Source organism: Equus caballus, chromosome 5 (genome assembly GCF_041296265.1).
Source record: "Equus caballus isolate H_3958 breed thoroughbred chromosome 5, TB-T2T, whole genome shotgun sequence".
Taxonomy (NCBI): Eukaryota; Metazoa; Chordata; class Mammalia; order Perissodactyla; family Equidae; genus Equus; species Equus caballus.
Genome location: NC_091688.1, coordinates 58,371,381 through 58,386,041, shown reverse-complemented (window position 1 = coordinate 58,386,041; position 14,661 = coordinate 58,371,381).

Genomic DNA, 14,661 nt, shown 5'->3' with positions numbered 1-14,661 from the left:
TAAAAGGGACATTTCAATCACATGTGAAACACCCTGTTTGGGGGTATATAACCACTCTGTGTACCCCACTTCTTTGGTGCCCTTTCTTCCTTTGGGAAGAAAGGCCCCGGGCCATGGTTCCTCATAAAGCTTTGTTTAATTTTCTCTTGCTATTCTGTCTCATGTGAATTTAATTCATTCTCCGGCCAGACGAACCCACATTTGGGAAGAGGAAATGTCTTCCTCCCCTACAGTGCGAACTTAAAAACTAATTTCACTTTTTTCCCTCCCATATGACTATTCTTTTTCTCCCCCAAGGTTAATTTATTAAGTATCCTTTTTTTCCACGCTGACCCTCCATGCCAGCTCTCCAAATATCGAAGATCTGTAGCTTCAAGGATCTGTCTCTGAGATCTCTTCTATTCCACCGAACACTTTATTACTGCACTAGAAACACAAGTCCTGATGTCTGGTAGCTTAGGTCCCTTTTCCTAATTCTTTGAAACATCTTGGCTAATCTTAATCCCTCTCTTCTTCCACATAGCTTTTTAAGTCAATTTTTCAACTTCCACAAAATATGTTGGGATTTCAATTGGAATTGCCTTCAATCTACAGACCCATTTTGTGGGAAAAGACATCATTGCACTATTGAGGCTTCTAAACTATGAGCATGATATCTCTCTCCATTTATTTAGGTCTTCCTTCTTGTCTCAATAAAATTTTATAATTTTTCTTATGGAGTTATTGCAGATATTTTGTTCAATTTATTGCTAGGTTTCTGATTGTGTGATTATAAATGATATCTTTTAAAGTACATTTTCTACATTTTAATTGCTACTGTATAAAAATGCAATTGACTTTTACATTAGAAAAAACTGGTGACAATAAGGATCGTAGCAGCAACAATTTATTCAGTGTTTTTAGCTACCATTTACTGAGCACATGTTCTGTGCTGGCCAAGATGTTAAGCACTTACAGACATCTTCCTCCTTTATTCTCAGCACAGACCTATGAGTTCGAAAATACTCTAGCAGATTAGAACACTGAGGGGCAGGGAAGCTGAAGCACTTATTTAAAGTCACACAGCTGGACAAGTGAGTAACTAGGGATCAATCCCAAATTGTTCTGACTCTAAAGCATATATTCTTAACCATTATACCAATTACGGGGAAACAACAATAATAACAATAACAAAACAAATAACAAAACAAACATCAACTCCTCTGTCATTTGTCTGCATGTCCTGCTTTCCCAGTTAAGGCTTTCACACACCAGTGGTATCTCAATGTGGTTTAGATTGACCATCTACAGAAGGTGTGAAAAATTGGTTCCTTAAGACTATGGTTGCCAGTGTCTGTTTAATCAGCTATCGTGTTCTTTACTGGCTACAGCCTTCACCTACTGTATCTGTCCCTGTTGTAATCACACTTCTGTGATTTAAAAGGGGTTAAGGAGAGGGCTGTGACTCCCCGAGTCTGATTTCCTCTCAGAGAGAGAGAGAAAGTTCTGCATTGTTTAACGTGGCTTTACTGATCATATGTTAAATGTGGCACACACCATTCAGCCAGGTTTGTGATGAGCAAGGAAATGCTGTCATTTGTGAGCACGATATGCCCCACACCCCAAAGCCACACAACAGAGGAAATAGGGGTCACACAAGATTTAAATCCTCACATAACAATAAGCCAGCATATAGTAGATACATAATCATTCCTTAGATTTGCATTACAAAGCAATTTCCCAGGGCATATCCAGCTAACTTAATCTTCCCCAAAGCTTGGGAATTAAGCTGGGTAGGTGCCACTATGCCCATTTTATCAATCAAGAAGGTGAGACCCAGAGGAAGTGACCTGTCCAAGATCACAGTGCAGTTGAGAAACAAGAGCTACAACTAGACCCATGGGGACTGATTTCCAGTCTGGTGCTCTCTTCGTCTCTCCACCAGTCCTTCTCTTTAGGTTCTACTCTCCAAAGCCCCCAGGAAAAGGCACTGCCTCATCACCCCGTCACCCCCTTCTCAGATTCTCTGCTCTAAAAAGGGTTAGTTTTCGACTAAAGCGGAGGAGCACTGAGGAGGTGAGACAGCCTTGACTGTCAGAGTCCTGATCACCACTGACTTTAACCTTTTCTTGCTTAGTTTAATTCAGAGTCCTACTTAACAAGCATTACTTGAACTTCATAGCTCTAAAGAGGCAGAATTCAACCCGGCTCTTCTCCAAGACCAGAGCTCTTCTCACACTATGTTGAAAGAGGGGAGTCCAATAGGAATGGCTTTAGGACTTTCTGACTCTGGGGCAAAATCTGGAAGAGTACTTGTTCTCCCTGAGTGATCCCAAGTGCTCTGTGGATGTGTGAGTGAAGGCCTCCCCTTTCCTCCATCATTGGGTCTTCTATACCCCATAGTGAGAAATAGTCTTCCCTTCTACATAAACCCATGGCAGGATAGAATCAGTTTCCCAAAACAGGAACTCTAGCTTTCTCTTGAGACAGGATTCAGTAAATATATGTATTTCTTCTGGTATTTTTCTGTGTGTATGTGTATATTTTATTTTATTACATAATAAAATCATAGAGTATAAAGTTTTATATCCTTTTTAAATAACATTATTGGGCATCCTTGAGGTCTTCAAAATTTTTTCAAAAACTGACTTTTAAAGGCTGTGAAATATTCCATCATTTTGATATAAAATTTATTCAATTATACATCATTAGTCACTTAGTAGTTTTCCTCTTTGTTAAAGATCATTGCGCATAAAAATGTGTCCACATTTCTCAGTGTTTTAGGATAGATTCACAAGTGTGGAATTCTCGGTCAAAGAATAAGAACATTTTTAAGATTTTTGACATAAGATTGCCTAACTGCTTTCCAGAAAGACTGAACCAATTTATACTCTCTCCAGAGTGGGGGGAAAAAATGCTGATCTTACCAGATTTTGAGTGTTGTCATTTTTCAAATGCTTTGTTATTTCAATAGACTTTAAAATGGTATCTCAAGCTTATTTTGTTTGAATACTTATGAGTTTAACTCTTTTTTTCAAATTTGTTAGTCCTTTATATTGTCCTTTGCCTAGTTTTTTTTTTATTGCAATCATAGTGTTCCTCTTTACTTCTTTAGTTGTCTAAGGATATAAATCCTTTTTCTGAAGTATTTGTAGCAGATGCTTTCTGCCAAAAATGCTTTGTTGTAAGTTTTTAGAACATTGTCATGCCTTTTGATGTACTTAAGTTTTGTATTTGCATTAGGGAATCGATTGCTCCTTTCCACTCCCTCTATTGGTTATCTGTACAGAAAATCCTTTTCCACCCAGAGCTCTGACAAATGTTCATCTCAATATTTTCAAATTTTGGTTTCATTTAAAATTTTCTCTTTGATCCATCTGGATTTATTTTGATATATGATGTGTGAGGCAATACATGTTTTGTTTGTTTGCAAATAGCCAGATTTTTCAACAGATTTGGATGGACTGAACCTTGATGTTAAATTGGACCAAAGTATGGGGACGGGGCAGTGAGAGGCTTTGGCGCTGGAGGGATTCATAAAGCTAGGGTGTTCAAAACCCTGACGCATTGTTGGGGAGCCCCAGGAAAGGATAACAGGAAAAACAAGCATGCGACAGCAACTAAGTGGCTTCTCGTTGGTCCCATCTTTTCTCTTTCTCCACAAGTGAGGGATCTCCCTTTACCACGATGAACGGCCCTAGGTTCAAGTAGTCACAACTTGGGGCAGGCTCAGAGCTGCTTCATGGTGTCAAGACTGGGAAATGAGAGCCTCTCAGCGCAAACTGACGAGGAATTCTAGAAGGGGTAGAGAAGTATCATCCTCATGTAGGTAGATCTAGGCCAGAAGATCTGTCAACAATCCAGCTGCCTGTGCTCCTTCCATGTTCTCTCATAATATTCTGGCACACCTCTAGCATTACGCTTACAACATCATATTACAATTTCTCTTGGTGTCTTTTTCTTCCTCCTTATCCTGCTCCTAGCTTTTTTTTAAAAAAAAAATTTGTTTCTGGAGGTATAATAAGCTTCAGTGAAGTACATAGAGCTTAAGTATACCACTCAATAAGCTTTGATAAATGTAAAAACCCATTTAACTAACACCCACATAAGATATAAAACATTGCCATTATACTAGAAAATTCCTTTGTGCCCCTTCCTAGGCATCACCACCCTCCATCCTGAGGCAACCACTCTTCTGATTTCTGTCCCCACAGACTAGTTTTGCCTGTTCTTGGACTTCATATTAATTGAATTTTTAGCTATGTATTCCTTTATGTTTGGCTTCTTTCAGTCTACTACATGATGTCTGAGAGATTCATCAATGTTGGTTCAAGCATCTAGACTATATTTCTTTCTGCTGCTGAGTAGATTCCAGCACCATTTGTTGAAGAGCCTGTTCCTTCTCCATTGATTTGCCTTGGCACCTTTGACAAAGATCATTAGATTGTAATCATGGGTTTTTTTTCTGTTCTATTGATCTATTTGTCTATCTTTACACAGATAACATCCTGTCTTAGAAATTGACAAGTTAATACTAACATTTATCTGGAGATGCAAAAGACCAAAGCAGTCTCTAAGAAAAGATGACATAAAGTGTTATAGTGAGACTTAAAATCAGGTTGTGTAAGTCTTCCAACTATTTTATTTTTATCAGCTGGTCGATTTCTACAGAAAACTTGCTGGGAATTTGATTGAAATTGCATTTAATCTCTAGATCAATTTTGTAAGAATCAACATCTTTACAATATTTTACAATATTACAATATTGATTCTCTGATCCCATAAGTATGGTATATCTCTCTCCAATTATTAGGTCTTCCTTAATTTCTCTCAACAATATTTTAGTTTTACACGTAGAGGTCTTATACATCTTTAAAAGAATATTTGTAGATATTCCATGTTATTGACTCTCTTGTAAATAGTATTGACTTTTAATTTCCTTTTCTGATTGTTCGTTTATAGTATATAGAAATATAATCAAATTTTCTATATTGAACTTACGTCAGTAACCCTTGCTGAATTTACTTATTAGATTTAGTAGGATTTGGAGGGTAGATTCCTTTGAATTTTCTATATGCAAAATCATGTTATCATAAATAAATATAATTCTACTTCTTCTATCCCAGTCTTTATGACTTTTATTTCTTTTTCTGCCTAATGAAAAGACCTCACATACAATGATGAATAGAACAAAGTGAAAGTAGACATCTTTATCTGTTTCTGAACTTAGAGGGGAAAATGTTCCATATTATATCGTTAATTATGACATTTAGCGTAGAGTTTTTATAGACGTCTTTTATCAGATTGAGGAAGTTCTGTTCTATTCCTAGTTTGCCTAGAGGTTTTATCATGAAATGATGTTAAAGTTTGTCAAGTAGATTCTTTTCCTGAATCTACTGAGATGTTCATATGATTTTTCTCCTTTAATTGGTTAATGGAAGGAATTATATTGATTGATTTTTCTCATATTTTAACCAAGTCTTCATTTATTTGTGATAAACTCCACCTGGCCATGATATACTATCCTTTTTTGCATTGGTGGATTTGATTTGCTAATGTTCTGTTAAGGATTTTTGCTTCTCTATTCATGAAGAATCTTGGTTTGTAATTTTCTTTTCTTGTAGTGTGTTTGCCAGGGTCTGTACTATGAGTATGTCAGCCTCCGAGAAAATGGCGAGAGGTGGTCCTTCCTCTTCTGTTTCTGTAGGAGCTTATTTGGGATTGGTATTATTTCTTCCTTAAGGTTTGATAGAGTTCTGTATTAGAATTCTCCATTAGTACTATCTGGGCCATAAGTGTTCTTTGTGAAAAAAATTTAATTGTAAATTGAATTTCTTTAACAGATATTCAGGTCATTTATTTCTTCTTGTGTCAGTTTTAAACCATTCTGTTTTTCAAGGGAATTATCCATTTCAAGTTCATTTTCAAACTTGTTGGCATAAAGTTGTTTATAATAAGCCTGTATTCGTTTAATGTCTGTAGGATTTGTGGAAGCAGCCTTCCTTTCATTCTTCAAATTGGTCATTTGTATTTTCGCTTTATTTTTTCCTTGTTCAGTCCAACTAGCAGTTTATCAATTTTATTGACCTTTTCAAAAGATCATTTTTTGGCTGTTTATTTTCTCTATTGTCTGTCTGTTTTCTATTTCTATGATTTCTGCTCTTTCTTATTTCCTCCTTTGCATTTACTTTGAATTTACTTTGCTGTTCTTTTACTAACTTCTTAAGGAGGAACCTTGGATCATTGATTTTAGCCCTTTCTTGTTTTCTAATACAATCATTTAAAATTCTAAATTTTACTCTTAACATCATTTTATTTGCATCCCAGAAATTTAGATATTGTGTGCTTTTATTGTCATTCAGTTAAAAATATTACCTGATTTTTCCCTTGAGATTTTTTTCTTTAGAAAAGTATTGCTTAATTTCTAAATATTTTAATGTTTTCAAGATACCTTTTTGTTATCGATTTATAATTAAATTCCAATGTGGCCAGAAAATATACTCTGTATGATTTCGATGTTATCCTCGTTTTTATTGGTGTTACTCTGGGAATGAATATCTACTGCAATCTTTCACACGCTAAGAAACAGAGCTCTCCCCCTACTAACACGACTTCTTGAAGGCAGGAAATACGCCTTTCTGTTTCTATATGGCAGTATTTGTCATACAACAGAAACTCAATAACTATAAGAATTAGCTTACTAATGAATGCTGAAGACTGAAAAAAAAGGAGGGTTATGAATGAAACACAGACTTAGTCTGAAGTAACTCATGGTGTAATACGTAAACACATGGCTCCATACAGTTTTTAAAGTACTCTTGGAAGCCAGAAGGATTGGTGTGAAATCTAAAAGTGGAATCTGAACAATATGTTTGAAATTTCTCAATTTCTACTGATATAGTAACTACCATTTTCACTGTGCTTTATGGTTTATATGCCTTTTCTCACAGAGAGGAAGGCATGATATAGAGTGATCCATGTGGTTTCCAGAGAACTCACCATTAAGTTCAGAAATTTGATGGCCATAAACAAAAGAAGGAAAGAGGGTTGCATGACCAAGGGCAAATATAAAGAAGTTATAAGAATCTATTACGAAAATGGATACTATGGAAAGTAGGGAAGGATGATGATAATGATGTTGATATTAATAATAACAGCTAACACTTATTGAGCATTTAGTGTGTAGAGGCGTGATGCTAAACAGCTTCTGCTCCCAACAACCTTATATTATTACGCCCAGCTTACTGATGCAGATACTGAAACTTAAGAGCAGTTAACTGAATTGCCCAAGATCATACAGTTAAAAGGTGAAAAAGCCAGGATTTGCTCAACACTACGGCTTTTGAGATTTGTGAAAAAATTCTGAGGACTGTTATCTCTATTTACTGGGACTTGTCATAAATGAGGACCTGGGCCATCCAGATAAGGGATAGGATTTTGCACACATAGTTGGTCTGTATTTCCAGAAGTACAGTCAGCAAGGGATTTTCTTTTTTCTTTTTTTTTTTTTTGAGGAACATTGGCCCTGAGCTAACATCCATGCTCATCTTCCTCTATTTTATATGTGGGACGCCTGTCACAGCATGGCTTGATAAGCGGTGCATAGGTCTGAACCCTGGATCCGAACTGGTGAACCCTGGGCCACGGAAGTGGAATGTGCACACTTAATCGCTGTGCCAATGGGCTGGCCCCAGCAAGGGATTTTCAATGTATACAAAGTATTGTCAAAAGCCAGTAAGGGCGGTGGCAGGTGGGAAGCCAGTCTCTGAAGGGAAGCAGAAAACTAAGCTTGGGCAGAGCTAACATGGACTGAGAGGGGATAGACAAGGGACTGGTGATAAGAGCAGAACCAAATGGGGACAAGATCAAGGCAGAAACCAAAAGGCAATAGAGGACCACCACTCTTCAACCCAGACCACGCACCAGGCACTGTGTGTGGAACTTTTAAAGCCATTATAGCATGTGATCTTCACAACCAGTCTATGAGGTAATTAGTACTGTCCCTCCCTACAGACTGGCCCAAAGCCTCATACATACCATGTGGTGGCATTTGATGGACTTTGAATTCCAAGATCTTAACCATTGTTTCTCTCTCATGGCGGTGGGGAGTTTTAGACCAGGATCCGAGGTGGGAGATGGGGTTGGGAGACAGTCAGGGCCTGGGTGACCGGGACAGATTCCCCTTGGTAAGCCACTGCCACTGCAAGCTGGCTTGTGTTGATCCATCTAGCTTTCTGTTGATCCTGTTTTCAGGGCTTCTAAGGGGCACCCAGACTTTTGAGACAAGGAAAACAAAAAGAGTTTTTAGTTATGTTTGGCAAAGGACAGAAAATGCGTTCGTTGCTTGAGATCAATATTGTTATTAGCACACTATGAACAGATGACAGAAAGAAAGCAGATCCTTCCAGCATTTATGTTCCTTCCGTATTCTCTCCCAGTGAAGTGACTTCAAGTTAGAAAAGGTAAGCTTCCCACAGATATTAGTGACAGAAAATGGAAGCCCAAGGCAAGAGAGAAGTTTCTAAAGGAGCTCCAGGGGTCCAGGGGCCTGGCCAGACAAATTATATTCTAGGAGACTTGCTGTCTGCTTCAAGGGGCTGAGGCTTTGAGGAAAGGTACTAGAAGTCAGCCATGGAAAAATTTTGATCTTTTAAATAAAGGGCAGGCAGTTTGGGTGACCTTTTGTCTGGTGAGCTGGACACTGTTCCCAGGTGAGAGGCAAGGAGTCAGTGCTTTTTCCCAGACTTACCACATTCTTTCTGAGAGTTGCTGGACTGGTTTTCCAGGTATCTTGTAAACAGACTACCTTTGGGTTGCAGCAATGCATTTGACAGACGAAGTCTTCATCGTGGAAGATGAGATGCACCTCTGGGCACGGACTGATAGGAGCCGGGTCAGATAGCTGAGTTGCTGATTGGATGCAGAATATTAATTAATGGATTGATGTTGATCTAGAGAAAGGATCTTCTACACCACAGGTTTCTGGCCTCCGTCTTGCCTTGTTAAGTATTTTTATTAATGACTTGGATGAAGACATTGATGGCCTGGTGATAAAATTTGTGGATGACACAAAGCTGGAAGAGATAGCTAATACATTGGACAGCAGACTTGCAATGCAGAAAAGATTTGACAGACTGAAACAATGGACCAGATCTAATAAAATTATGTTTAATGGGGATAAATGTAAAGTCCTACACTTGGTTAAAATAAACAAGCAAATAAAATGGAATAAGCAGCAGATGGGAGAGAAGTGCTTTGACAGTAGCCTGTGTGAAAATGAGAAAGATGTTTCAATTGATTATAAGCTCAAAATGAATCACCAGTGCACTGTGAGCTTGGATTGTAATGGAAGTGTGGGTAGAATAGATGGGAGGCAATACCCTTTCTCACACCAAAATGATGGCTTATATTTGCAGTGTGCTTTCTATGTGGCGAACTTCTTCATACAGATTCTCTCATTTATTCTCACTAGCCTTTGAGGGGCTAGTATTACCCCGTTTTACAAAGAAACTGAAGCTCAGAGATACTAAGTAACTTATCCAAAATCACATATAGAGTCAGGACATGGACACAGGTTCTGACCCCACCCAGTGTGCTAAACCACCACTGCAGGCTGCCTCTGGGCCCTTCAGCACATACTGAGAGAATTGTATTGGGTTTCAGATATCAGTCCACCTTATAAAAATGAGCATTTATCAGCTAAAGGAGTTGAGGCCTTGAAATCATGTCACATATGGATCAGAGAAGATTGGGGGCTGGGCCATGGGAAGGGATGCGGCGGAGAGGGCGGGTGTCATGATCCCTGTCCTCACATGTGTAACAGGCTTAGACTGTTCCTCCCTGGGGTCCTGGAGGGCAGAGCCGTGGCCACTGGGGTGAGGATACAGAGAGGCATATCTAGATTCAAGCAAGTGTGGACGTTCTAATAATTACAGCCTTCTGACAATGTGCTGGCATTTCATGAGGGAGGGTCACTGGATGACGTCGAGCAGAGGCAGACGGATCACTTGTCAGGAAACGACACCGGACCAGGTAACTTTTGAGTTCTCATCTCGCTGAGGGGTTCTGGGTTTCTAGACAGGTCCTAACATCTGGACTGTAGAGTCTGGGCATTTTTAGGCACAGGGGAAGGTCCTGGGGTTCTCAGTTTATTGCATTTCAACAATGAACATTGATAACCTGCTCCCCTCCAGGGAGTTGCTTTATTTTTTCCTTTTTATTCCTCGGGGATTTTTGAAGCATGTGCTACTCTTCACCCAGATAACAAAAGCTCCTAGGCAGCTGCCTCAGATCCATTGTGGAAAGACTTAAGAACAAATAAGGAAACAAACATATATAATGCTCTCCACTTCGTTGCAGTATTTTGTCCTCTTACTGACTGTCAACTTATCAGATACCACTTTTTGATACTGTCAGGATTTTATGTATATCTAAACCCTTTCACTCCATCTTCCCTATCCCAAAGTTAGTCTTTCTAAATTATTTCCTCTGTTCTGCTGTGGTCTGGTGAAAGAGAGAAGTATTACATTAATAGTTAGAATTATAAGTAGAAGATGAGTACAGAGGTTCAGAGCAAGGAAGTGAAGACATATTCAATCAGGAAATTACTTTATATGATCTTTAAAGATGAACTTTGGCACATCCATTTGATTGCTTAGAGAATTTCCCCTCCCTTCCTTCCAAAAATCTAGAGTATTTTTTTTATCTTCTGGATAATTAGGATTTGTGGAGTCGTGGCCCCATATATAAAATGTTTTTAAAGTATAGCCTCCCATATTAAGAGAAGAAACACTGGCCTGGCCATGAAACCGACATCCTGTCATGCATGCAGCCAGCTCATCCATCGGAACGGCTCCTATCCCCCACCCTCTGGTGGAGAAGGCAGTCGTTGCCCAGTGTAATGAGGCGACGTCAGGCACTGAAGGTAAATACGCTTGGGCCTGCTCTCAGCAGTCTCATGCTGCAGTCGCATTTTCCTAGGAAGCCCACACCATCTTAATCATGCCTGCCAGGGAAGAAATTCTCTTTTCTTTTTTTTTTTCCCCAAGACGTATTTCCCCTGTATCGTTTAAACATATTAAATCACGGTTAGTACGCAGAGTGGGCATCATGTTAGCATAAGATCTAATCAGAGCGAGCCTCCTGGTCTCCAAAGGCTTTATTCTTTTTGTCTCTTTCCTCTGTTTTCTTGTTAGACTGAAGAGCCTTTTTTGACATCCTCATTTGTTCTGCTGTGTAATAGCATGGGATCTTTCAGCGCTGTTGACATCTGCTCCACTCTAGAGAGCAGCAGAACCGAGCCAGCAAAGCAATAATAATTATGCCCAAATGGACTGCGAAGGATGCTAGAGATGAGCAGGAAGACAAGAAAAAATGCATTCGGTGCAATGGTGGCTCTGACTTGGAGTGGGGGGGGGGGGTGTGTGCAGCCTGCGTGTTTGCGTGTGCGTGTACATGTGCTGAGGCCATACACATATGTGTACTGTGGACACAAATCATTTTCCTGAGAATAGGGGACTGGGAATCAATCAGGCTCAGAGTTCTCCAAATTCCCCAATCCTTGCTCCTTCCCCCAAGAAGGCCACCCTCAGTGTGGGATGCTTCCTACCTGTGCAGTGGTGGTTTGCAGGACATTGGGGAGAGGGACCTTTTTCCTCCTGCCCCCTCCCTTATACACAGCTGGGTAAGAGAGGCTGCAGCTGAGTCTTCTTCCGTGGTTACCACTCTCTGGGGATGAATTAGGCTCTTTGGGAAGATGCTGTAAGTCTTCCTGATTGTCAAGACACTAGTCATTAAATAACTGGTCTGCTGGCCTTATACTAATATTAAAAACAGCAGCTGGCACTTACTGAATGCTTAGTATTCGCCAGGCACTGTGTGAGCCCTCCATGTGCAGCGTCATTCATCCACAAAGAACTCTACAAGGAAGGTGTTACTATTATCCCCATTTACAGATGAAAAGATTAGGACCTGAGTGGTCCCACAGCTAACAAAGGGTGGCTGCAGGAATTGACCCAGGCCTCTGTGACCCCACATCTGCATTCCTAGCTACTAGGCCATATTCCCAGAGGCCTTGCTTGTACATTAAGATAGTCTGGTTTTTCAAGGCTGTGGTTACACAAGAACGAAAGAGTCATGTCATTCATTTGTGATTCTTCAGCAAAGCAGCCAGGCTGCACAGTGACACACTTGGTCTGTTCCATGAACAACTAGTCAGTGTAACAAAGAGAACTAAAATAAATAAGCCCCAAACCAGAGAGCCCTGTATTTTTTGTTGGGTTAACTGATTATTTCGCAGAATCCAGTAATCCTAGTGAGGCTAAGTGTCTTGAGGTCAATTAGGGCCCAGGGTGGGTGAGCCCCGTCCTGAGTCTCAGTGCCCTGCTTCCTCCTGGAAGCCAATGCACCGAGGAGGGACCAGCCCTCAGCAGAGGTGAAAGGCAGATGAGGCTCATGAATTGAGAACATATTCTTCCTGCCTTTGCCATCCACTTCCCCTTATTTCCACCCAGCCCCACTCTGGAACTTACACCATAATGTTCTCCAGACGTCCTTTACCCCTGCGGAACCCTCTCCTTAGAAGGGCTAGCTGATTCCTTTACGCTGAAGTGACTCCTCTTTGAAAGACTCATTTTAACTAGGAAAGATGCCTTAATTAGGCAAAGGGAATACGTCTCCAGTAGCGGCATTTTAGGCTTCCCCAAGCTAGTAAGACAGCTGGGGGCTGGGGGAAGCCTCCATGGCATTTTTGTCACCACACTCCATGGGAAGAGGAAGGAGCCCTTTCCATTGACTTCTATAGCTGGACGGTGGTGGGGCTGGAGTAGACACAAGGGTGCAGAACTTCGCACAGGGGTCCAGCTCAAGACTTGGGAGTCATGAGGTTTTGCACGGGAGAGCACTTCCCAAAGTTATCATTGTAAAGCGTGAAACACAACACTGAGTGACATTTTAGGGAGGAAAGGGAGAAAAAGATGGACCTGATAATTAAAAGCTAGGGCAGAAAAAAAGGCAAACAGGGATTACCCTGGGGAGGGAGAAAAAAAACCTAGAGATAGAGAGAAAAATCACGTGTGACACAGCGTCTGTGGGCAGCTGCGCTCTTGAAAGTCGCCCAACAGGAAGAGTGGGCAGCCAGCGAGGTGGAAACTGCCAGTGCAACGCAGCATCAAGGAGAGCCAGGGCTGGTTTGGGCCGTGGATAAAACAGGAGTACATCTGGGACCAAGAAACGGCACAGTCCCTCTCTGCACGTGCCCTGCCTCAGCACACGTGTCGTCAGGCCCAACTTGGGCCAGAATTAATGTTAATAGCCCAGTAATAGTAATGGTTATGCCATATTTCTGTATGGTACCTCCTAGGACCACAAGTAGTCATTGGATGTAATGCACTTGGCTAATCGAGATTCCAGTTCCGGCACACCACACTGTCCTTTTTTTGGCTTTTGGTTTTAATGTAATACAACGTCTTCCAGCTCCACAGAGAGTCGTAAACCATACAGTAATTATAATGACAATTTAGGAATTCATAGGGTCTCTGGAAAATTCTGTATTGCCTTCTGAGTCCCCGTGTTCGGTCATTTGGATATGTAGTCGATCATCCCAGCTGAGTTGGAACAGTGTGTCCAGAGCCCCCGAGGAAGGGCCCCCTGAGATCCCTGAGGGGCGAGTGGACACAAACAAGGCTCCTGTAGTCCTTTCTGGAGGTGTATGGATGCGCAGAGAGCTGGCCCCTAAGAGCATCCGTGCAGCCAAAGGCCGCTGCCTGGCTCAAGTCCATCCAGATCAGCAAATGCGCATGTGCAGTTCTGTGGGGGCTGCTGCTCTTGATTTAATTAATAGTCTGTTTGTTTGCATAATTTTCCTCAGGAAGAACTATTAGCACATCAAAAGGATGTTAAAAGTATCCTTGGTAATAACAGAGTAAATACAAACCTAGTTTATCACTTTGTCAGTTTCAACAAACACCACTCTGATGTGCTAACCTTTCCCAAGGAGATGCACCATTTAAGTCAACAGCCAGCCAAGTGGGAAAGAGAATGCAGGCCCCGTCTGTGACCTAGTTGGTAAAAAGCCAAAATAATTTCTATAATGATATATATATAAATATTTTTTGATTCCTGAAAATCTTAAAAATGCCAGAGGCATGTGTATGACTTTTCCTTCCTTCCTCCTTCCACTTAAAAGCTTCTGTAAAGAACCTGCTGGGCTGATGGCACTTTTCTTTGCATCTCAAGGGAACATTTTGTAAAAATATTTTTAGAACACTAATTTTTATAATACCCAAGAGAAAGAAGGAGCGGTGGGTCATTTACATAAAATTAAGGATTTCTGAAGATCCCATATCTGTCCCTCCTCTTGACGAGAGAGGGAGCATGGCAAATCTCCTTGAAATGTTAGGAGCCACCTGAGGTTTGATTCAAGAAAGAAAATGTCTCTGAAGGCAGAAGGCAGAGAACCAGAGAGTATGACGAGCCCCTCAGCGACTCAAGACACTCCAAGATGCAGGTGGAACCAAGCAACCAGTGACCCCATTAGGTACACCTCGGGGCGGGGTTGGGGAAGCTTCTTTCTAGGTGGCAAACATACTCAGTAAAATCTTCTCCAAACTTTCCATGGAAACTTTGGCAATTAAGACCTGTGGACTATTTTCAAAAGCTAAAAGTTAATTCCTTTAGCTAAAA